Source organism: Erinaceus europaeus, chromosome 15, assembly GCF_950295315.1.
Source record: "Erinaceus europaeus chromosome 15, mEriEur2.1, whole genome shotgun sequence".
NCBI classification, from domain to species: domain Eukaryota; kingdom Metazoa; phylum Chordata; class Mammalia; order Eulipotyphla; family Erinaceidae; genus Erinaceus; species Erinaceus europaeus.
Genome location: NC_080176.1, coordinates 76,014,614 through 76,038,247, shown reverse-complemented (window position 1 = coordinate 76,038,247; position 23,634 = coordinate 76,014,614).

Here is a 23,634-nt window from a genome sequence, read left to right as displayed (position 1 = left end):
GAAAAAATAGCTACCGAGAACTGTGGATTTGTAGTGGTAGTGCTGCTACCAAGCCTCAACAATAACCCTGGTGGAGAGAGAAAGAGGCAGGGAGAGGGAGAGGGAGAGGGAGAGGGAGAGGGAGAGGGAGAGGGAGAGGGAGAGGGAGAGGGAGAGGGAGAGGGAGAGGGAGAGGGGGAGGGGGAGGGGGAGGGGGAGGGGGAGGGGGAGGGGGAGGGGAGGGGGAGGGAGAGGGAGACAAAGAGGAGAGAGAGAGAGGGGAGAGGGAGACAAAGAGGAGAGAGAGAGAGAGAGAGAGAGAGAGAGAGAGAGAACTGCTCTATCACTTGTGAAATTTCCCCTTTATAGGTGGGGACCAGAGACTTGAACCCAGGTCTTTGCATGGTGTGCTCTAGCAAAGGTGCCACTGATTGGCCCAATTCCTACCACCTTGCACTTTATTAATAGTTCTTTATACTTTTATAACTTGTCCTGAAACTTAAACACACTATTTCATTCATTTATGTATAAGCATGCAGTACCCATAGCAGCATCATATTCATATATTTCCTAAATCTAAAGGACACATTTATGTTAAATCTTACAATTTTCTCATAGAGAATCTTTGAAATGATTGAGCAGAACAAAATGCCAATCAATGTCCTGCTTGCAAGACATGTAGAAATGTGAGAATCCCATATCTTCCAGCTGTCTCTCAGCATATATATTTATTTATTCAACAAAATGTTACTGAATGTTATGATCCCATAGAGAAAATATTCTCAAACAATGAGCTCACTAGAATGACATCTTGATTTGAGTGGCTAAACCTATTGTAGTGTGACAATGGAAAATTTTAAAAGGTGTCTAAAAAGACATGGTTGAGGAATGGGTCTAGTATATAGAAGTCTTTTTGACATTACTAATGGAGATAGATAGAATACTGGGCACAGTTTTGGAGCATTGACTATAGCCTATGAATAGCTCAGTTTCTACTGAATAACTGTTATTAATTCTAGTAGTGTGACTCCTATGCTAAGTACAATATACTTGAATTCATAACTAGTGATTAATTCATATGCCAGGCAGTCATTTTCTCCACCTTAAAAATTATTACCAGGGGCTGGGCAGTGGTGCATTCAGTTGATTTCACAGATTGTCTTGCTCAGGAATCTGGATGTGAACCCTTGCTCCATACTTGCAGTGGGGGAACGCTTCATAACAAATGAAACAGGTTTGAAGGTGTCTTTCTTTCTCTTTCCTGACCTATCAGTCTTACCCCTCCCAATTACTCTCTGTTTTATCATATAATGGGGTGGGAGATGGATACTGGGAGCAGTAGATTCAAAGTGCTGCTCCTGAGCCCCAGCAATAACTCTGGTGGTAAATAATAATGACAACAACACTAACTCTTTTGCATGGGTGCACTTATGATCAAACTTAGTAAATTAATGAGTGTTAACCTAATGACTGAGTCTAACACACTGTGCTTGGTACTTTAGAAGATGATATATAGTCTCTTACATTTTTCTCTCAACATTTATACAGTGAGTCACTTGACAGGTATTTATTTGTTTAACATTCCCCCATGTGCCATTGGTTTAAGTAAGGCAATGGGAGGTAACATGAATGCACTTCCTCTTCCACTGTAAATGAATTCTCAAGTGGATTTTTTTTTTTCTCTACTGAACATGGGTAGGTAGAGATGAAGAATGAAATTTGCAACCAAGTTCTTCTTTTTCTAGCATTTGCCCTTCTTCCATAGCCAGTCAACAGCGTCAGGTTGAGCCTGATGTAAAGTTTCGAGACCTCCTTTGAATCTGGAGAGGTGGCAGTCGTTAACTATGTGGGTCATAGTCTGTCTGTAGCCGCAGGGGCAGTTCGGGTCGTCTCTGGCTCCCCAGCGATGGAACATAGCGGTGCACCGGCCATGGCCTGTTCCATAGCGATTGAGGAGGGCCCAATCATAACGTGCTAGGTCAAAGCCGGGTTGACGCTTGCAGGGGTCTGTGATGAGGTGTTTGTTCTTTACCTCAGCTGACTGCCAACTCTGTTTCCAAGAGTCTGGAACAGAGAAGTTCAGTGTAGGCGTAGGGGACCAGATTGGGTGACGAGATGTCAAGCGTTGGACAGGGTGGGCGAAGATATCCGCGTATATTGGCAGGTCCGGTCGAGCGTAGACGTGGGAAATGAACTTAGATGATGCCGCATCCCGACGAATATCTGGCGGGGCGATGTTGCTAAGAACTGGCAGCCATGGAACTGGGGTGGAACGGATGGTTCCAGAAATTATCCTCATGGAGGAATATAATTTGGAATCGACCAAGTGGACATAGGGGCTATGGAACCATACTGGGGCACAGTATTCTGCAGTGGAATAGCATAATGCCAGGGATGATGATCGTAGTGTGGAAGCTCTCGCGCCCCATGAGGTGCTGGCCAGTCTTGCAATGATGTTATTCCTCACGCCCACCTTTGCTGCAGTTTTTATGAGATGTTTGTGAAATGACAGGGTGCGATTGAGAGTAACGCCAAGATAGACTGGCTGGGCTTCATGCCAGATTCTCATATCGTCAAGCTGCACATTAAGCTCACGCGAGGCTGAGGGATGGTGTAGATGGAAAACAGATGATACCGTTTTTGTAGTGCTAGGGATTAGTCAACATTTTATACAGTAGTCAGATATCAGAGACATGTCTTTCATGAGTGTTTTCTTGAGGATGTCAAACTTGGATGCCTGAGTTGCACAGCAGCCAAGTAAGTGTTATTATGAAAGAAGTTCAGGGTGTTATTGGGTTGTCAGAAAAGTCATGACAGAGGAATACCAAAGGAGACCACCTGGGACCACAATAAGACAGGATGAGAAAGACTGGGAATCGACCAAATCACTGGTGAGTGCAAATATGTGTGGCTCCTGGACAGAGAGGAACATAGGGAGAGATTAAGTGGCTGGTAACAATCTGAAAGTTTACCAGTTGAGCCACCACCTCCAGTATGTTTCACCAACAAAAACATGGCTGAAGGGAGGAGAGGATACCCTAAGACTCACCAAATGAAACTGTGAGTTTCCATTGCTACTGCCCTCAGAATCAGGAGGCTTGAAGCCCTCTGCTGACACCAGGGGACAGAGAACTAAGCAGGAAACTCAGGAGAAGATCTGTAACACTGTGGCCTAGCAGTGGGGCTGTGAGAATCTCTTTTTTTTTTTCTTTTTTTTCTTTTTTTTTCTTTATTATTATTTTATTTATTTATTTATTTAAGAAAGGATTAATTAACAAAACCATAGGGTAGGAGGGGTACAACTCCACACAATTCCCACCGCCCAATCTCCATATCCCACCCCCTCCCCTGATAGCTTTCCCATTCTCTATCTTAATCTCTTTGCTTAATCACTGGATTATCTCTGACCCACCCTGCTTTATCTCTGGGTCAGGAGTCAGTGATTAAGCTAAGAAGATAAGAAGCCTACATATAGTTTAAAAGCCCTCAGTCTCCCATATCCTGCAGGGAAAAAAAAAAAAAAAAGAACAAAAGAGGCTTTTAAGCCACTGTGCTCCAACTCCGGGATTAAAATAATGTTGAAAAAATTGTCAATTTCCACAACTGTGAACCATTTAAGTACCTTACTTAGACACCAGTCAATCTAGGCAAGAGTGATCAGTAATTTGAAAGCACTGAGAAAGGGAACTCATAACAAAGTATATAAAATTGTTAAACCAACAAGAAGAAACATTGGAGAAATGAACTAGGACAAGAGTACAGCTAAAAGCACTCCCCCCAAAGGTTGAAGCACAAAATAATGAGGTCAACATCCAAACACTAGTTAAGGAAATAATCATAGGAGTGAGTAAAGAGTTTGAAAGAATTGTCATCAGAAATGCAGAAACAACAAAGGAGACTCTGGAAGAAAATACTAATTATCTCAAGGTTATCAGAGAGCTGAAAGCTGAAATAGCTGAGCTAAGGACACAACTAGCTGAACAAGCTAAAACAGTATCAGACCAGGGTAAAAAAATAGATGAACTCCAGAAAACAGTAGAGGGGAGAGAATAGAATAAATAAGGCTGAAGGCACAAGTAGCAAGAATGAGGATGAATTAGAGACAACTAAAAAAAGAAGAGATCTCAAAAATAGATTAAGATATATTGAAAACAATAACAGAGACCTATCAGATGACTTCAAAAGAAATAATATATGCATTATTCGCTAAGCAGAGGAAAAAAGAGAGGGAGGGGAAGAAAGCATTCTTCAGGACATAATAGTTAAGAACTTCTTTAGTCTAGACAACATCAAAGACATAAAGGTTCAAGAAGCCCAGAGGGTCACAAACAGAATTAACCCTGACTTAAAAACACCAAGATGCATCATCTTTAGAATGGAAAGGAATACGGATAAAGAAAGGATCCTGAATGCTGCAAGAGAAAAACAAAGAGTCACCTACAGAGGAAAACCCGTAAGATTAGCAACAGACTTCTCCACACAAACACTACAGGCCAGAAGAGAATGGTAAAATATCTATCGAGTGCTCAATGAGAAACGCTTTCAACCAAGACTACCGTATAGACTGTCATTAAAACTAGATGGAGGCATAAAAATCTTCTCAGACAATCAAAAATCAACTATCACCAAGCCTGCCCTGAAAGAAGTTCTGAAAGGTCTCCTATAAATAGTTAGACCACCATAAATATGCCATCTATTAGAACATTTAAAAAATCTACAAGAATGGCGTTAATATATCTTCAATCCTTGATATCAATAAATGTCAATGGGCTGAATTCACCTATTAAAAGGCACAGAGTAGGAAGATGGATGAGAAAAAACACAACCCAACAATATGCTGTCTACAGGAAACCCATCTGACTCAACAGGACAAATACAGACTCAAAGTGAAAGGATGGAAAACTATCATACAAACCAAAGGCCTACAAAAGGGGCAGGAACAGCTATTCTTATATCTGACATGATAGACTTTAAAATAAATAAAGTTTAAAAAGATAGGGATAGACACTACTTAATGCTCCCAGGGTCAGTCAATCAAGATGACTTAACAATTATTAACATCTATGCACCCAATGAGAAGCCATTTAAATACATCAAACATTTACTGAAAGAGATACAGCAATATATTAACAGTGACACAGAAATAGTAGGGGACTTCAACACCCCACTTTCTCATATTGACAGATCATCCAGGCAGAAAATCAATAACGACATGAGGGAACTAAATGAGGAGATAGATAAACTAGAACTATTGGACATTTTCAGAGTCATTCATCCCAAGAAACTAGAATACATATTCTACTCAAGTCCACATGGGTCATTCTCAATGTTAGACCATATGTTAGGCCACAAAGACAGCATCAGCAAATTTAAGAGCATTGAAATCATCCCAAGCATCTTCTCAGACCACAGTAAAATTAAACTAACACTTAACAATCAACAAAAGATTAGTAATAGTCCCAAAGTGTGGAAGTTCAACAGTACACTCCTTAACAAATACTGGGTCAAGAGGAAATCAATGAAGAAATCAAAGTATTTTGAGAAATCAATGAAAATGAAGTCACAAGCTATCAAAATATTTGGGACACGGCTAAGGCAGTCCTGGGAGGGAAGATCATAGCCATACAAGCACACATTAGGAAACAAGACAAATCATAAATGAATGGCCAGATTGCACATCTTAGAGACCTAGAAGAAAAAGAACAAAGGAACCTAAAGCAACCAGAAGGACAGAAATCACTAAAGTTAGGGCAGAAATAAATAACACTGAAAATAAGAAAACCATACAAAAGATCAACGAAAGTAAATGTTAGTTCTTAAAAGAGTGAACAAAACCGACAAACCTTTAGCCAGACTCACAAAACAAAAAAGGAGAAAACACAAATAAATCTGAACAAAAATGAAAGAGGTGATATCAAAGCAGACACTGCAGAAATGCAGCATATCATGCGAGACTTCAGTGAACAACCCCATACCACCAAACTAGAGAACCTGGAAGAAATGGTCGATTTCCTAGATACCTACCAACTTCCAAAACTAAGTAAAGAGGAACTAGATAACATGAACTGGCCCATCACAGCTAATGAAATTGAAACAGTTATCAAAAACCTTCCCAAAAATAAAAGTCCTGGACCAGATGGTTTTACAAATGAGTTCTACAAAACCTTCAAAGGAGAGCTAATAACTCTACTTTTAAAAGTCTTCTCGCAGATTGAAGATACTGGAATACTCCCATCCTAACATCTATCAAGCCAATATCACTTTGATATCAAAAGCAGACAGGGACACAACCAAAAAATCAAACTACAGACCAATACCTCTGATTAATATAGATGCTAAAATATTGCACAAAATTCTAGCCAACCAGATACAGCAGTTTATTTAAAATATTATTCATCATGACAAAGTGGGGTTTATTCCAGGGATGCAAATTTGGTTTAATATACATAAATCAATCAACATGAAACACCACATCAATAAAAGCAAGACCAAAAACAACATGGTCAAATAAATAGATGCAGAGAAAGCCGTTGACAAAAACCAACATCACTTTATGATCAAAACACTACAAAAAATGGGAATAGGTAGAAAATTCCTTAAGATAGTGGAGTCTATATATATATATAGAAAACCTACAGCCAACATCATACTCAAATAGTGAAAAACTGTAGGCATTTCCCCTCAGATCAGGTACTAGACAGGGCTGTCCACTGTCAACATTACAATTCAACATAGTGTTGGAAGTTCTTGCCATAGCAATCAGGCAGGAGCAAGGAATTAAAGGAATACAGATTGGAAGAGAAGTCAAACTCTCCCTATTTGCAGATGACATGATAGTATACATAGAATAACCTAAGGAATCCAGTAAGAAACTTTTGGAAATAATCAGGCAGTACAGTAAGGTGTAAGGTGTCAAGCTACAAAATTAACATTCAAAAGTCAGTGGCATTCCTCTATGCAAACACTAAGTTAGAAGAAGTTGAAACCTAGAAATCAATTCCTTTTACTATAGCAACAAAAACTATAAACTATCTAGGAGTAAACCTAACCAAAGAAGTGAAAGACTTGTATACTGAAAATTATGAGTCACTACTCAAAGAAATTGAAAAAGACACAAAGAAGTGGAAAGATATTCCATGTTCATGGGTTGGAAAAATTAACATCATCAAAATGAATATACTACCCATAGCCATCTACAGATTTAATGCTATCCCCATCACGATCCCAACCACATTTTTTAGGAGAATAGAACAAATGCTACAAATGTTTATCTGGAACCAGAAATGACTTAGAATTGCCAAAACAATCTTGAGAAGAAAGAACAGTACGGGAGGCATAACACTCCAAATCTCAAATTGTATTATAGGGCCATTATAATCAAACTTGCTTGGATCTGGAACATAAATAGACACACTGACCAGTGGAATAGAATTGAGAGCCCAGAAGTAAGCCCCCGCACTTATGGACATCTAATCTTTGACAAAGTTACCCTGACTATTAAAATTTTAAAGCAGAGTCTCCTCAATTAATGGTGTTGGAAAAAATGGGTTGAAACATACAGAAGAATGAAACTGAAATACTATATTTCACCAAATACAAAAGTAAATTCCAAGTGGATCAACGACTTGGATTTTAGACCAGAACCTATTAGATACTTAGAGGAAAATATTGGAAGAACTCTTTTCCACATAAACTTTAAAGACATCTTCAATAAAATGAATCAAATTGCAAGGAAGACTAAGGCAAGCATAAACCTATGGGACTAAATCAAATTAAAAAGCTTCTGCACAGCAAAAGAAACTACTACCCAAACCAAGAGACCCCTCACAGAATGGGAGATGATCTTTACATGCCATACATCAGACAAGAAGCTAATAACAAGAATATATAAACTTCTGCCAAACTCAACAATAAGAAAACAAATAACTCTATCCAAAAATGGGGAGAGGACATGGACAGAATATTCACCATGGAAGAGATCCAAAAGGCTTAGAAACAAATGAAAAAATGCTCCACATTTGATTGACAAAGAATTGCAAATAAAGACAAGAATGATATACCACTTTACTCCTGTGAGAATGTCACACATCAGAAAAGGTAACAGCAGCAAATGCTGGAGTGGTTGTGGGATCAAAGGAACCCTACTGCACTTCTGGTGGGAATGTCATTTGGTCCAACCTCTGTAGAGAACAGTCTGGAGAACTATCAGAAAGCTAGAAATGAACCTACCCTATGATCCTACAGTTCCTCTCCTGGGGATATGTCCTAAGGAACCCAACACACCCATCCAAAAAGAGCTGTGTACACAGATGTTCTTGGCAGAACAATTTGTAATAGCCAAAACCTGGAAGCAACCCAGGTGTCCAACAACAGATGAGTGGCTGAGCAAGTTGTGGTATATCTACACAATGGAATACTACTCAGCTATAAAAATGGTAACTTCACCGTATTCAGCTGATCTTGGATGGACCTTGAAAAATTCATGTTAAGTGAAATAAGTCAGAAACAGAAGGATGAATATGGGATGATCTCACTCTCAGGCAGAAGTTGAAAAACAAGATCAGAATAGAAAACACAAGTAGTACCTGAAATGGAATTGGCATGTTACACCAATATAAAGGACACTGTGGGTGGGGGTAGAATACAGGTCCAAAAGGATGACAGAGGACCTAGTGGGGGTTTTATTGTTAGATGGCAAACTGGGCAATGTTATGTATGTACAAACTATTGTATCTACTATCGAATGTAAAACATTAATTCATAATAAATAAATTAAAACAAAAATTTAATTTAAGCCATAGTCTACCATTAATTTCCTGCTAGTTTTCATATGTATATTGATTTAAATTATCCCACCCTGGGTGGATTCTTCTTAATATGGTACCACATGAGTGGATATTTACAATGAGAAAATTCAAGGAGCATAAATGCTCTTGCAATATATATATTCATCATCGTTATCTGATTCGAATTTAGTAGTTAGTGCTTTCATTCAGCAACTTTGTGACTGAACTCAGATATATCATATCCTGTGTTATAAAGAGATACCTATGTTCACTTACTGTGAACATAAGGTCAGAAAAAGTATAAAAATAAGACCTAACCCGTAAAATGCAAATCGGAAGGTGGAGTCGTGGTGCACCTGGTAGAGTGGACATGCTACCATGCTCAAGGATCCAAATTCCAGCTCCAGTAGTCCACCTACAGGGAGGAGGCTTCACAAGTGGTGCGACAGTGTTGTATTGTCCTTCTCCTTTTTGAAACACCTCCCTCCCTTTTTTCTCTCTTTATTAGAAAGAAAGGGAGAAAGGGAGAAAGGGGGCCTGGGAGAGGAAAGAGCAGTCATCAGGAGCAGCAGAGTCTGTGTGCAGCCATCAGGTCCCAGCTGTAACTCTGTTGGCAAAATAAAAAAAATAAGTAAATAAACATAAATGAAATTAGAGTCACCAAAGAGCAGAACATGGTAGCAGTGGTATGTTAATTTACAAGATTTTTGTTGTCATAAAGACACAGTTGCACATTTTCCCAAGATAGGAAACAGTACATTACACCCTCAACCAAGTCATTATCTTGTTCTACTTTAAGGACTTGGGTAGCCAACTTCCTTTTCTCTTCTCCCTTTTGAATCCCTGAATTTTTTTTTTTTATTATTGACTGCAGTCCGTTGAGGATTCACCCTTTGTCCATTGCTTTGTTTCTCAGAAATCTGCTTATTTATTTATTTATTTATATTGAGGAGATAATGCTTTACAGTAAATAAAATTGATTATACATGTGTAACATTTCTCAGTTTTCTGCAAACACTCTCACCCCAAGCCTAGGTCCTCTTCCACCATCATGCACCAGGACCTGAAAGCGACACACCAAAGCCAGTGCAAGTACTACTTTCTGTCTCCCCTTTCTGTTCTTACTTCTCAACTTCTGTTCAGGAGTGAGATTACAGAGTTTATCTGTAAGTTAAATAATCCAGTCTTTGCCTTTGTCTTTCTACTTATATATCTTTTATTCCCTTTTCTTTTTGCTCTTCTAGTTCCACTAACATTGTACAAGCCAAAACATGTCACTAATTTTTACAGTTGTGTAGTACTCCATGTATATTTATGCCACAAATTCTTTAACCTAAGAGCAACAGTTTTTCTTTTAATATCATTTTAATAACTGGTTAGCCATCATATTTTCATGAATGATTCTAAAGAATGCCATCAATTCACATGGTGACATTAAAATTATATGATCCATGTGTGTCAGGTATGCTTCAGTCACTTTATTAAACCACAATAGATCATTCTTTTCAATCAAAATTTAAGGACAAGTTGGAGATATCACTTGAATGTTTGACTGTCATACATAGACATTATTTCAAAGAGAGTCTAGTATGTGTCAAATTTTGTAGTGTCGCATATTAGCAGGAAGTATGCAATGATGTTGTTGAAGAATTTTCTCAGTTTCTCTTGAGAATCTCAAATGAAAACAAAGGTTTTACCCATAGATTCCCTGCAGGCTGTTCTAAAGGATGTTGGCAATGTGAACTGCTGCTTTAATCAGGGATAACGTTGAGTGAATTTCATGAGTAGTCATGGTGAAAATATAAAATTTTGTGCTGTGTCAAAGATTAACAAGCAAATAATGTTAAGATAGTGCATATTATTTTTCAATAACTTGAGTGATTATCAAAGATTACACAGAGCATGTTTAACAAAAAAACCCCTAGTAAACATGAATATCAGTCTTTGAGCTATGCCTTGTAAATTCTGTATATATCAGTGAAACTAAAATAAAATGATATTCATGTGTGATAATCAGGAATTGGTAGAGAGAAGTTTTAAAAATTCTATCTTTTATTAGTATTTTCAGAGAATAAATTAAATTGGTATATCAGTAAAAGCAGTTGGAAAACCTTATGTTTGGCCATTAAAGTGCTGAGATGTAATCAGTATAAATCCAAACTAAAAAGTGGTTTGTTCTTTGCCCTACATACTGAAAGAAATCTCTAGGTTGTTGAATACCCTGCCTAATAGGATTATCATTCTTAATGTATTTTTGTAATTGAATTTCTTTATTTATTATTATTTTTATTTCTTTATTGTACAGAGAGAATCAGAAATTGAGAAGGAAGGGGAAGAGAGACAGAGAGAGACACCTATAACACTGTTGCACCATTTGCAAAGCTTTTACCCTGTAGATAGGGACCAGGGCTCTTAAACCTGGGTCCTTGTGCATTGTAGAATGTGCACTCAACCAGGTGTGCCACCACCCAGCTTCCCCCCCCCCCCCGCTACCTTTTTTAATTTTTTTACTTTCAGGGTTATTGCTGGGGCTCAGTGCTGGCGTTATGAATCCACAGCTCCTGGCAGCTATTTTTTTCCATTTTATTGGACAAAATAGAGAGAAATTGTGAGAGAAGAGGGAAAGAGAGAGAGGTAGACAGGGACCTGCATAACTTCTTCACCACTTGTGAAGTGACCCCCCTTCAGGTGGCGACTCAAACTTGAAGTTAGTATTCTTTTGCATCATATTTTAAAATAATTGTAAGATTATTGGTTTGCTATACAATTCTTACAGCTTTGGTACAATTTCTCATCTTCCATGGTAGATGCCTGTAAAACACTGTCACCCACAACTCAGGTCCTTTTCCTTGATCATACACAAGGGTCCCCAAAACCCCCTTTCCACTCCACCCGCTTAAACAGGGTAATGGCCTAAGAACAAATAAATAATATTAAGAAAATTAGAAAAAATAAAAAGCATTGTCACATGTGCATTCATATACACTAAGTCTGTGTAATGTTAAAAGGTATTTTACACAATTTTCATTTGCTTGTTTAAGTTCCCTTCATTGTTTCTCTGTTCTCAAAATTCCTTTTTCCTAGTGATTATGCATCTGTGTCTACCTATATTCCTTTCCTAGGGTATTTATGTGAGCTAGGATTCAGGTAGCCTTATTGTTCATAAGAAGATTATTGTTTTATATTACCAAACTATCAATGACAGATCAATGTCTTTACGAAGATTTATCTACCAGGATTTTTAGGACAAATTCTTTCTCTTTCTTGATGACACAGCTTGGCTGTCAGCACCTTGCAATTGGGAGGGGGATGTGCATGGAGGGTGGCCCAAAGCCAAAGTCCCTCCATCAAGAAATGCTCTGATCTTCTGAACACTGTAAGTGATGTCTACAGACTGGGGTGTAGTCCACATCAGTGATGTATGAAGTTTTCTAGGAAAGCAAATGTACACAGCTGGAGTTAAAAAGGTGCAAAATATGAATACAGGACTATTGGATATGAAGGGTGTAACTGTGGGTCCTGTTAGTAGGGCAGGGAGAGATGGATAGAGTGAATTTAACATTAGAGGCATCTCAGAGAATGGTGGAATCAATCCCAAGGTAAAGCCTTGGCTACCGCAGTTCCAACAACAATTTAAAGACATGTGCTTTTAAGAAGGAAATAGCATACAGAAATGAATTTAAAGCCCAGTGAAAAAATTTCATTTCTTGAGTCCTGTACTCATTGTATCTACTAAGTATCAGAACCCACATTTTAATTCTGCTTTTTTTCTGTTATAGCTGATTAAGAATTTTTCATACCACAGTATCATTCAGTGCTTTTGATAAATGATTAATTGATTGATTAAAGTTCACAACAAAATTGTGGAGATGGAGAGATTGTTCATATACGTCTTAAATCCCCCCAAAGCCTGTCCATTATCAGCATTACTAACTAGAAGAGAATTAAAAAAAATAATTCTTTATTAGTGATTTAATAGTGATTGAAACAATTGTCATATAAAAAGGGTATAGTTTCCCACCGCCAGTGTTCCATATCCCCTTCCCTCCATTGCAAGTTTCCTTGTTCTTCATCCCTCTGGGAGTATGCACCACATATATTTTATTTTTATTGTTGTTATATTTTATTTTGTTGTTTACATTTTGCTTTATTTATTTTTTACTTTTCATTGTTATTCATTTATAAAATAAAAATTATCAACAAAACCATAGGATAAGAGAGGTACAATTCCACACAATTTCTACTACTAGAGTTCCATATCTTATCCCCTCCTTTCTGTTGGGCATTACGCCAGTTCCCCTGCATTGCTTGACACTGTGGTCTATTTACATAATCATTGTTTAGCCTGAGACCTGCTCTGCCTGCAGGGTACTGGTTAATCCCACTGGTTAGAACCTTCGAAACAGCTGCTAGGGAAGCTTTCTACCTTCACGCTCTTTTCTCCATCCCCTCTCCTAGCCATTTCCTTTTCCCACTTGCCACTTCCGGTTAAAGATATATATAAAGGCATTGTCTCTGATCAATAAAGGCATTGCATTGCGTTCCTGCTCCACCACAAGTTCCTTGTCTCTCTCTCCGGCGAAGCTAGCCCAGCACTTTGAAAGCTTTTTATTCTTTATCCCTCTGGGAGCATGGACCCAGGATCATTATGGGTGCAGAAGGTGGAAAGTCTGGCTTCTGTAATTGCTTCTCCGCTGAACATGGGTGTTGGTATGTGCAATACTCAAAGCCTGTCCCTATCTTTCCCTAGTGGGGCAGGGCTCTGGAGAGGTGTGGTTCCAGGGTACACGAGTGAGGTCATCTGTCTGGGGAAGTCAGGTTGGCATTATGGTACCATCTGCAACTTACTGGCTGAAAAAGCATTAAGATATTAAGAAAAGTATTAAGATATTATGATTAAGAAAAGCAGAACAAATTGTTTAATAACTAGGAACAATGTAAAGGCAAGGATATAGCAATGAGATTTGGGGTCTCCATTTTGGAGAAAGCTAGTAGGTCTATTTTAGGTATATTCCATCGGGCCATGACTTCAGTAATATTTGCCTGAGCATGATAGCTAACATGCAGGTGGATCCAAGGTATTGTCTGGGGAGATGGTGTCAGATTTGGAAATGGGACTAGAAGGCTAGATTAGGACAGAGAATAGCTCCCAAATATGGGAAAGGTATATAAGTGTAAACCCATATTTCTCCCAATCGTGGAAACTCCAGGGCGTGGCTTCTCTTTCTGCATGCTTCAATCAATCCATGTAACTTGATACTGCGTCTGCTGAGCTCAACCAAATCAATGTAACCAGTATCACCACTTTTCACTTCATATTGTTTCCAGAGACACCAGGTGTGGAATGTCAACCCTTCAGTTCCAGCACTCTGGTGAGACTGTTCCTAGCTCATAGGACCCCTCAATTCCATATCAGGTGGTGCACCTCCTAACAAAGCCACAGAACCTAGATATAGATCAGGGCCCGTGAGACAGAACACATGTGCTCATGTACCCTAAGTGAGCGGAAAATATACACCTTAAAGCAGAAGTGCACAATAGCTTGCAGTGACCTAAAATGCAAGCAAGTAGAAAGTACTAAGAAAAAAAAGGACCAAGTATCTTTATTTGTGGGAGGACTGGCTTCTGTAATTGCTTCTTCACTTGACTTAGGTGTTGGCAGGTCGACCCATACTCCCAGCCTGTTTCTATCTTTCCCTAGTCAGGGAGGGCTCTCAGGAGGTAGGTTCCAGGACATATTGGTGAGGTCGTCTTCCAGGGTAGTCAGGTTGACGTCATGGAAGCAACTGTCACATGGTGGCTGAAAAGCATTAAGAACAATTTGTTTAATAAGGAACCTAAAGGTAAAGCAGAACGATTTGTTTAATAAGGAACGTAAAGGTAAAAGTATAACAGGTAAAATTTGGGGTCTTCATATTTGGGAGCTACTCACTGCCCTTGTCCAACTTTCTAGTCCTATCCTCAACTTTGACACCATCTTCCCAGACCATACTTCTAGCCCACCTGCATATTAGATGTTGGGTTCAGTCAAAAAAAATTAAAGTCATGGGCCCCTTGAAATAGACCTAAAATAGAAGAGTACTTTTTAAAATCATAAATGAGTCTACATTAACATCTCATAATTGTCCTAAACCTATAAACTACATTATGATTCACTCTTGGTTTTGTATGGTCTGTGATTTGGGAAATATGTATAATATCACGTAGTGATAATCATACTACAATATAAAGTGTTTTAACTCAACTAAAAGTTCTCTGTGGTCTGTCTACTTACTGATTTTCCCCTTCCAGAAACTCTTGGTTTTTTTTTTTTTTTGTATTAGTACTTTGATTTATTTTTTAACTAGTGATTTAATATTTATTTGCAAAATGATAGGATAACAGGGGTATAATTGCACACTGTTCCCAGCATCAGAGTTCTGTATCCCCACTCCCTTCATTGGAAACTGCATTAACTCTCCCATGATCACAGATATGGGTTTACTGTTATTTCTGTAACTAGCTATCTACATTGGAAACAACTGATTTATGTTGTCTCCATAGTTTTATAGTTTCCGACAGATGACACAGTTGGAGTAATACAGTATTTTCACCTTTTCAGATTGATGTCTTACATTTAGCAATATGCCTTTAAAGTTATTCCATGTCTTTTCATAGCTTAATGAATAGTTCTTTTCTTTTTAGTGCTAAATATTATTACACTGTTTGAATGTACTGTTGTTTATTTATCTATGCATCTATTAAAAGATATTGTGGTTGTTTCCAAATTTAGAAGCTATGAATAAAGATATTATAAACATCCATGTGCTGATTTTGTATGGGCATACCTTTTTTTTTCTTTATTAAATAAACAACAAAATGTGATTTCTGGATTATATAATGCACATATGGTTAGCTTTGTGGGAAATCACTTTCAAAGTTACATTCCTGCTACAAGTGTTCCTGTTGCTCTCGATCCTTATCAACCTGTGGTGTGGTGTATTTCCAGATTATGTTCATTCTAATAGATATTTAGTGTTCTCTTCTTGATGTTTTAATCTGGGTTTCCCTGATAACTTGTGATGGGGACCATCTCTTCATCTCATTACTTAATGTTTCTATATTTTATTTGCTTAGATGTCTGCTAAGTCCTTGGTCCAATTGTTTGCTTACTTATGTATTTGTTTATCCACATTTACACAGTTGATTTAATAAACTATTTTTACTATTTCCTTCTGAAAATTTGAATATTTTTATTTCTTTTAGAAACTGGTAATATGTGGATATTATTTATTTAGTTTTTATTTTATTAGTGAATTAACATTTATTTACAAAATTATGAGATAAGAAGGGAATAATTCCACATTGTTCCTAACACCAGAACTGTGTTCTCATTCCTTCCATTGGAAACTGCAGTAGTTCTCCCAAGGTTACAGATATGGTTTTTCTATTATTTCTTTATTTACATATACTTGTCCTTTTTTTCCTATGATCCTGCCTTCTCTTCCTTTCTAAGTCACATCTGCACCTATTGCTACCTCTGAATGTCCTTCATTTTTTCTCTCTTCTCGCTCCATGTCTTGATGGAAATGGAGTTCAGAGCCCTTTGGTTAAAATTTCCTTAAAATCTTTCCTTAAAATTTTTCCCTCTCTGGGGTTATTGACCAAAATTCTTTATGGAATACATAAAGATGGGAGTTTTGGCTTCTATATTTGCTTCTCCATTAGATACGGGTATTGGCAGGTTGATTCATACTTCCAGTCTGTTTCTGTCTTTCCCTGGTGAGGTAGGGCTCTGGAGAAGTAAGGTCCTGAGACACATTGGTGTGGTGATCTGCTCAGGGAAGTCAGGATGGGATCATAGTAGCAAGGTGGCTGAAAATCAGTAGGATATGAAGCAGGGAAAAATATATAGTAAACAGGAACCAAAACCAGGAATAGATCAGATGAGAAAAGGGATCTTATAGTGGAAAGAAACTAGGAATTCTATTAGGTATGTCCTAGGGGTCCATGGCTTTAGTAATTTTTGATGGACCTTGATAGCTAATCTGCAGGTGTACTAAAAGTACTGTCTGGGATGATGGTGTAAGAGTTGAAAACAGGGCTAGAAAGTTGGATTAGGGCAGAGAGTGAGCTCACGAATTTGAACAAAGCATATGAATACAATTAATGATTGAGCCTATTGATCTGACCCAGGGCTCACAATTATTTATTTTTAAAGATTCATTTGCTAATTAGAGAGAGGAAGAGGAAAAGGAAAGCCTCACTCTGGTACAATGTCAGAGATCAAACTCATGACCTCATACCCAGAGTCCAATGCTTTATTGACTGTGCCATCTCTCAGGCTGATTTCCCATTGTGTTTAACTGAATAATTTTATTGTTTAGTTATAAATTTTAATATGTATTAAATAAAAGTGCTTTATCGGTTATATGTTTTGTAAAGATTTTCTCCTAGACTATAGCTATTTCTTCTCTTTACCATGTTCTTCACAAGGTATGTGCTTTAAACATTAATGAAGTAAGGTTTATTATTTCTTAAAATATGTTATGTGACTAAAGAAGTGTCATCACACCCCTGATCCTATGCTATCTCTGGAAGTTTTAGTTTTACTTTTTATATTTAGGTCTATTATTTATTTTGAGTTCATTATTGTGAAGGGCGTAAATCCTGTATCTTCATTGATTAATTTGTTTGGCACAGGAATGTACAATTGTTCCAGCAGCATTTGGGAAAGGAACTATCTCTTCTCAAAGTATAGCTTTTACGTCTTTGTGAAAAATCAGTTAGTTATATTTGTGGGGTCTGTTTCCAGATTGCATATTCAATTTCACTGGTGTCTTTCACCTGTCTCACATTCTCTTGATTCCTGTAGACTTAAGGTAAGTGTTGAAGTAGGGTCACTTCAGTCATCCAGTGTTGTTCTTTGTTTTATTTCTTTTTTTTTCTTTTCCAAGATCAGACGAGATCGGGCGTGTTCAGGGTGGTATGGCCGTAGACATTTTCTTTTCTTTTCTCTCCTCTTCTCTTCTCTTCTCTTCTCTTCTCTTCTCTTCTCTTCTCTTCTCTTCTCTTCTCTTCTCTTCTCTTCTCTTCTCTTCTCTTCTCTTTTCTTCTGAATGACAAGTCCATTGTATAAGAGAGGTATACTTCCACACAATTCCCACTACCAGAATTGTGCATCCCATCCTCTCCATTGGAAGCTTTCCTGTTCTTTATCCCTCTGGGAATATGGACCCAGGATCATTATGGGGTGCAGAAGGTGGAAGATCTGGCTTCTGTAATTGCTTCTCCACTGGACATGGGAATTACCAGGTCAATCCACACACCAGCCTGTTTATGTCTTTCCCTGGGGGGACAGGGCTCTAGAGAGGTGGGGTTCCAGTATACATTGGTGAGGTTGTCTGCCCTGGGGAGTCAGATTGGTGCCATGGTATCATCTGCAACTTGGTTCCAGAATAATGGAGCTGAAGGGTTGGCATTACAGGCCTGGTATCTCTGGATACTGCCTGAAGTGAAACATGTGGAGGTGGTACTAATTGCATTGATTTGGCTGAGATTAGGAGATGCAGTATCAAATGGTATGGATCTACGGAAGTGTAAAGGATAATGAGCCTGAGAGAAATAGGAGTTTTTATAGAGAATAGGGAAGGTTTGTACTGTCTCAGAGTTTAAGAAGGTAATAGGTATTGTTATAGCCACCAACTTTGTTCTCATCTGTAGTATTTTATTCTTGCTCTTTGTACTATGTGCACTTAACCCCCACCACCTTAACCACCATAGTTCTTGAAATGTCTTAGAGGCAGGTTGACAGTGGCTCTTTCTCAGCGCCCCCCCCGTATTTTATACTTATTTTGTTTTTTTCCTCTTCACGTAGAATTTAGAATCAGTTTGGATCCATATATATATATATATATGCATATATATGGATATATATACCTTATCCCGTTTATATATATATATATATGCATATATATGGATATATATACCTTATCCTGTTTTTATTAGTGATCTAGTATTCATTTACAAATTATGAGTTAGCAGGGGTATGATTCCACACCATTCCCACCATCAGAGTTCTGTGTCCTCATCTCTCCATTAAACACTGCAGTAGTTTTCACAGATATGGGTTGCCTATTACTTCTATAACTATCTATATTTTGTAATATATACATTTTGCAGATATTCTAATTGAGAGAGAATTGCAAGGAACTTGGAGAAAGAAATCAGAGATCTAGGAAGGCCAATTACAGATGGGAAAGTCAGTCATTATGAGCTTGTAATGTAAGAGATGGAAAGTTAGGTAGAACTACTAATTTAAAGCCAATGTACAGTGGACACCGATAGCAGAAATCAAAATTCTTATCTGAGGCAAGGAGGAATGTGTATTGTGTGAGATGCTTTTAGTTAAACTGATGGCATGATCAAGACTATGTTTTTAAAAGATTAATTTATAGTACTTTGTAAGATGAAAGCTAAAAGCTAAATGCAAAACATAGGAGGTAGGGAAATCTTTGTCATGTCTGATAATATACCTTTCACACTTTTTTTTTTTCAAATGTCACATAGTAACTTTAACTTTAACTTCACTTTGAAGATGTGATTCTTTTGTCAGTGATGACATTCACTTCCCATTTTCTCTCCCAATGAATGATGGAACACAGCTTCAGCTGACAGTGAGCAGAAGCACTACTTAGAGTCAACATGAAATTCAATTAACTGAAAAAGCAAAGACAAAAGGCAAGAGAAAGAAGTAAACAAAACCTAAGAAATGCCATAGGTATTTTGATAGGGGTTGCACTGACATTGTAGATTGCTTTCAGCAGAATGGCCATTTTAATTATGTTTATTCTTCCAATCCAGGGATGTTCTTCCACTTCTGTGTGCCTATCTGTATTTCTCTTAGTAATGCCCTGTTTTCTTAGTGATTTAATAGTGGTTTACAAGATTATAATCTTACAAAGTACAGTTCTTCACAATACCTACCACCAAAATTCTGTGCCCTCCACCCCCCCACAATGTCAACCACCATATTTCTTGCAGTGTCTTAGAGGCAGTTTAACAGTGGTTCTTTCTTGCCCCACCCTTCCTCCTTCTTCTCCTCTTCCTCCTCTTTGCCTTTCTTCTTTTTTTGTAATTGCACATGTTTTCATTTCTCTATATTATATGTTTAAGTGAAACTATCCAGTGGTTGTCTTTCACCTCCCTACTTCCTTCATTAAGCATAACTATTTCCATTAAGTAAAGCTATTTCAACACATTGTAAAGCTAGTGTGTCTACAGAAGCAAAAGTTCCTGTAGTAGCATTTCTCACCTCAACAAGTCAGTCACTGCTACAGACTAGATCTGGATTTTTATATTACCATTATTTCTTAGAGAGATCATTTTCAGTAGAAAAAAAAATAAACAGAGAAAGAAAGATATAACGATAGAAGCCTGGCAGTGGCAGACCTGTCGTGTGCACACATTACCATGCGCACCTGCAGAGAAGAAGCTTCATGAGCAGTGAGACAGTTCTGCAGATCTCTCTCCCTCTCAACTTTTCTCTGTCCAAAATAAAATTAATTAATTAAACATTTAATTTAAAAGTATATAAACCATACAAGTTGCATAAAATAGAGAGCAACTGATTTTATAAAGATAAAAGGCATTCCATTTGTTTAGTGTGATCTGAGTGAAAAATTCTCCCCAAAGTATATTAGGTATTCCCAGAAGGCCTCCAATCACTACTGTCTATTGACTGATACCCAAAATTCCACCACTGCTATGATTGCAAAGAAGACAGTTCCTTGAATGATACAACAAAGTTCTGTTATTTGCATCCTAGTATGGTGAAGGAACTGATAATAACTATTTATTGAGTTGTCAGAAAAGTCATGGTGGATTTTCTGCATAGAGAAATGTCATGACTTCTATGCTAACCCAATGTATTGATGTGTAAACAAATAGGCATGCAACCCACAGAGAAAATGGCAGTACTAAAGGGGAGAGAAAAATATAGTGGAAGATCCTAGACAACAGCATCAGCTCTTGAGTGAGATACCTGTGCTCACATGCCAAGCGTTCTAATTTAGTCTACCATATTAAATCTAGAGATTTTTCATTTGATCATACTAGAGACATGGATATAGAATTTTGAAGTAATTAAATATCAGATTTACTTACAGTACTTTACTCTACATTGAATTATTAATGATAACACATGAAAATATTCTTGTTTCTGCTCTCTAAAAAGCAAATTAAAGAAAGAAAATCTTCCTGAGGTGCCACTAAATCTGCCTACTTACTGGATTTCTTGATGTAGAAGCTCATGTTACTCATTATCTACAACCTTTTCCTCTCAATATTTTTAAAATTCATACTGTTGAGATCTTGCTCCCCCTTTTTTATTTATCAGAATTGCTTATGTCTTCACTATCCTTTGTGTTCTTGAATTCAAAGGTCTGTCCACATTCTTCATTTTCCTCCAATAAAAAGCTGAGTTTCACAGTGAAGACTGTACTTTCTTTCTATCTTTCTTTCTTTCTTTTCTTTTCTTCCTTTTTTGCCTCCAGGCTTATTGCTGGGACTCAGTGTCTATACTATGAATCCACTGCTGCTTCTGGAGGCCATTTTCTCCTATTGTTGTTGTTGCTGTTATTGTTGTTGTTGGATAGGACAGAGATAAATTGAGAGAGGAGGGGGAGACAGAGAGAGGGAGAAAAAGACACGTGAGAGCTGCTTCACTATTTGTGAAGCAACCCCACTGCAGGTGGGGAGCTGGGTGCTAGAACCGAGGTCCTTGCGGAGGGGTCTCTGTGCTTTGCACTATGTGCGCTTAACCCAGAGTACTACCACCCGGCCCCCAATGACCATACTTTTAATATTCTTCATGTTTTCTGAAAGCCCATAAAATTAGGTATCTCAGGTGGAGTTCTCCACCAAAGCAAAATCTGAGATAAGAACTCTCCTGAACGTAGTTTTCTTTTCTTTTTTTTTAATTTTTAATTTTTTTCTTATTTAATTAATTTTTCTTTTTTTAATTTATAAAAAGGAAATATTGACAAAAACCATAGGATTAAGAGGGGTACAACTCCACACAGTTCCCATCATCAGAACTCCGTATCCCATCCCCTTCCCTGATAGCTTTCCTATTCTTTAACCCTCTGGGAGTATGGACCCAAGGTCATTGTGGGATGCAGAAGGTGCAAGGTCTGGCTTCTGTAATTGCTTCCCTGCTGAACATGGGCATTGACAAGTCAATTCATACTCTCAGCCTGCCTCTCTCTTTACCTAGTAGAGTGGGGCTCTGTTCTTTTTATCATGTAACTATAAGAATGAGGTAAGGCAGACTGAGATATATGAGTCAAGGGAGGAAAAACCAGGTGAAACAGTTTTCTTTTATCTTTTCATTTTTATTTGTTTATTTTGGATAGACACAGAGAGAAATTGAGAGGGAAGGGGAAGTTAGAGATGGAGAGGAAAAGAGAGACACCTGCAAACCTGCTTCCCAATCATGAAGCACCTTTTCTACAGGTGAGGACTGGGGATTTGAACCTAAGTCCTTGAACATGATAATGGGTGTGTTCAACCAGGTGCACCACAGTCTGGTCCCCATATGTGATTTATTGAATTGACTATGACTTTCTTCCACTGTAACTCATGTGGATATCTGGAGTTTAATCCTATGAATTTCCTGAGGAGTCATATAAAATAAATTTAATAATAGTCATACCAAAGTGCTGATGAAGGGAGCATTTATCTTGCTAGACAAGCCCTCTGTGACTATTAATAGTAACATAGTTACTTTTAGGTTTGAACTTGCACTGGAGTGGTCTAGTAGACTCCCATGCACTGAGTGACTTGAATAAAATCCCAGGGGAATTCCAAAAGATAATACAGTGCAACTGAGATGAAGTCTTGCAGCCTAGACTACATCTTTATAGCTGCTAGTTGCTGCAGGAATTATTGAAGGGACTTAGGATGGGATTAAGGGCATGAAGAGATTCAGCACAAGTGCCTCAGAGATTGTACTTGGGTTTCTTCATTTAGTGCATGTGTATTCTCTTGACAAAGCCTTTATTTTTCCTATACTTAAAACTCTCAAATTTCTATCATCCACTTAAATTCTTGTGTATCCAACAGAATATTACCATATATAACAGCCCTCGTGGTTGGTATTTCTGGCTTTCAACTTTTGCTCTGTCCATTTTCGACTGAATACAACTAATCATTTCTTACTCTTTCCTAGACACACCACCCATCTTGGATAGGGTTTTCTATCACACACAAAAAAAATCCTAACTGCTCTCACTAACTCTTGACTTACCTCTCTTTCAACTATCTTTAAAAACTAGTTTGAGGGTTCTGTTAAAATCTGATTTATATAAGGTTAGCTTCCTATTAAATTTCCTCCAAAGGCTTTCACTCAGAATAAGATCACAGTCTCTCTCCTCTTTCCATTTTGCGTTGTATACACCTTGTCCTCAAGTGGTCTCACATCCACCACAGCCCTATTCCTAAGTCAGGTTATTTGAATTGGTGATTCTTCAGCCTGCAGTAACTGATCCTCATTTTTCTTCAAGGTTAATTCCCTTGCTTTCTATTTTCATCTAAAAATCGCTTTTTTCAATGATGTCTATAATGACCAATATATCTATGATTGTAGACTCCCTGTCTCACCATTACACTTTGAGTCACCTCCATGCTTTACTTATTCACATACTACTTGTGACCATTTAACACAGAATATAATGTATGTGCACATTTTGTAACTTTTTTATATTCTGCTCTCCCTTTAAGGATGCATATTCCATGAGGCCAGTATCTTTATCTGCTTTGCTCACTGATACATCTCATATATATCACAGTGTCTCTGAATTAATGGTCCTATTTGACTAGTAAGTGAGTG